The sequence below is a fragment of the Halichoerus grypus genome, chromosome 5 (genome assembly GCF_964656455.1).
Source record: "Halichoerus grypus chromosome 5, mHalGry1.hap1.1, whole genome shotgun sequence".
NCBI lineage: Eukaryota > Metazoa > Chordata > Mammalia > Carnivora > Phocidae > Halichoerus > Halichoerus grypus.
Window position 1 is genome coordinate 80,090,101 of NC_135716.1, and position 2,950 is coordinate 80,093,050.

General features: G+C 45.6%; 1 pseudogene; it reads left to right on the plus strand.

Annotated features, from left to right (window-relative positions):
* Positions 1 to 224: 224 nt before the first annotated feature.
* On the plus strand, positions 225 to 967 carry LOC118518835 (phosphoglycerate mutase 1 pseudogene; annotated as a pseudogene).
* The last annotated feature ends 1,983 nt before the right edge of the window (positions 968 to 2,950 follow it).

Below are 2,950 nucleotides of genomic sequence, written 5' to 3' on the forward strand. Positions count from 1 at the left end.
TAATAAACCTTCATTTATTTGTGGCACAATGGGATTTTATCCTACAGTTAACATTTGCACCATCTCTAAGCTCCAATTTCCTCATCTACATAAAGGATAACCTCATAAAAACCATCTTGTGTTAAAATAAGAATTAAGTTAGGCGAGTGTGCAGGCGTGTCTGGGACTAGACAGCCACTCCAGAATCTCTGCTAGTTCCACTCTGTTTGCACCAAGCTGCCGCCATGGCCACCTACAAACTGGTGCTGATCCGGCAGGGCGAGAGCACTTGGGACCTGGAGCACTGCTTCAGTGGCTGGTACGATGTGACCTGAGCCCAGCTGGCACGAGGAGGCAAAGCACGATGGCCAGGTGCTGTGAGATGCTGGCTAGGAGTTTGACATCTGCTTTACCTCAGCGCAGAAGAGAGCAATTCAGACAGGGCTGGATGCCATTGACCAAATGTGGCTGCTGGTAGTGAGGGCTTGATGCCCCAGTGAGCAGCACTATGGGGCTCTGACTGGCCTCAGCTGAAACTGCTGCCAAGCATGGCAAAGCCCAGGTAAAGATCTGGAGGTGCTCTTATGATGTCCCACCACCTGGGATAGAGCCTGACCATCCCTGCTACAGCAACATGAGTAAGGATCATAGGTGTGCGGAGCTCACTGAATATCAGCTACCCTCTTGTGAGAGTCTAAAGTCCACCAGAACTCTGCCCTTTTGGAATGAAGAAATACCCCAGACCAAGGAGGGCAAACGGGCACAGATTGCAGCCCATGGCAACAGCCTTCTGGGCATTGTCAAGTGTCTGGAGGATCTTTCCAAAGAGGCTATCATGGAGCAGCACCTGCCAACTGGTATTCCCATGCTCTATAAATTGGTCAAGAACTGGAAGCCCATCAAGCCCATGCAGTTCCTGGGGTTGAAGAGAAGGGGGGGTAAAGCCATGGAAGCTTCGGGGGCTGCCCAGAGCAAGGCCAAAAGGTGAAGAACAGGCAGACTACTTGCCCAAGGACACCCTCCCTGCCCATCCCATTCCTCTGCACTTCTTCTCTGCCCATGTCACACTAACCACATCTGTAGGCATCTTAAGTTTTAGCTGCAGATTGGGACTGGTGGCTCCTAATTTCGTTTAGCCATTTTGTCTCTTGCATCCACTCCCTTCATATAATCTAATCAGAATGGCACTTCTGGGGCATGGGCCTCAGTCCAAACTGAGTGGAGACTTTTATCCAAGAGTAGAGAGTTAGTAACTCTGGGTTTTTGCTATTGCTTTGTTACTAAGGACCTGCTTGAGTTGGGATAAGGAGGAACCAGTCTAGGTGTGACCAATGGGACACAAGAAAGCCTATTTGTGTTCCCAGGAGCCAGTCCTCTACTACTTTGTAGTTTCTGTAGTCAAGTGACTGTCTGGGGGGCTCTTTTTTTTTTTCTTTTGTAGACCATGTCTTGCCTTTTCTTTTTGTGGGCAGGATTCTCTCACCAGCAAGAATACAGCCCAGGGAAGGGACCCAAAGGAAAGGAAATCGCATTCTGTTTACAGCTGGAGAATCAGGGTTCTGCTTTCCTTCCTGCTCTGTGCAGGGCATCGTGGTAGGAGCTGCTGCTTTGCACTGTCTCTTCTTTCTCCCTGGGGTTGGGCTTGGTGTAAGTTCTGGTGCCAATGCTTCAGCCTGGAAGGCTGAGCTTGGCACTTCTACCCGTTCAAGTACAGCAACAAAGAAGCCACCAGTGAGCATGGTCTCAGGGGAGGCCCAGAGGCAGTGTTCAGGCCCTGGAAAAGTGCCGATGACTCCATGCGGCCAAGACGGTAGGACAAGAGCTAGCCTGAAGATGAAAGTAACGTGCATGGTGACTAAAATGATTATTTCACCTCTAACCCCAGAAGAACTGGCTCCAGAATATTGGGATCAATCTGAATATTTTATGTGTTGCATTTACTCTTACCAAAAAAAAAAAAAAAAAAAAGTGTATACACACACACACACACACACACAAAAAAAAACCAAAAACCTGTCTGGAGTTTCTAGTGGCTGTTGAAATATTCCCACATGTGATCATCCCAAAATAAGCTATTCCTCACACCAATGTGGGATAAGCAATTTGACTTCTAGGCCTAGGAGTTCATCCTACTGTGTTTTAGAATCCCTCTCCCCCGCCTTAATGTTTTTTTATTATTATGTTATGTTAATCACCATACATTACATCATTAGTTTTTGATGTAGTGTTCCATGATTCATTGTTTTCGTATAGCACCCAGTGCTCCACGCAGAACGTGCCCTCTTTAATACCCATCACCAGGCTAACCCATCCCCCCACCCCCCTCCCCTCTAGAACCCTCAGTTTGTTTCTCAGAGTCCATCGTCTCTCATGGTTCATCTCCTATGGCAGTGAAATGCCTGTTGATCATGTCCAAGTGTGTCTTTCACTGTTTCTGATCATGTTCCAGTTTTTTGGCCCTGCCACTTGGGCCCAATACTCATTTTGAGTGTAACTGTACTAAATCTTTTTTCCAGATCAGTATAATAAAAGAGTGATGTGCAATAAAAAAAAATATGTGTGTGTACATATATATATATATATATATATAAGAATTGTTAGATAATATATGTGGTGCTTGTATCTGAGTACCTATCATATAATACACTATCAATAAAGATTACCTGATATTATTTATTTTGTCATAATGGTAGATATCCTTGAAGGATCTGTTGAAATGTCACTTTCCCATTATTTTCATCATTTCCTGTAATGCCAACATAGCTGTAATTTGGAGTATTATCTCACTTTCAAATATCCCTTTCCATTTGTTTTTAAATTCATTTGTTAAGAAAAAATAATTCAAGGATGCCTGGGTGGCTCAGTCGGTTAAGCGTCTGCCTTTGGCTCAGGTCGTGATCCCAGGGTCCTGAGATCGAGTCCCACATTGGCTTCTTGTTCAACAGGGAGCCTGCTTCTCCCTCTGCTTGTG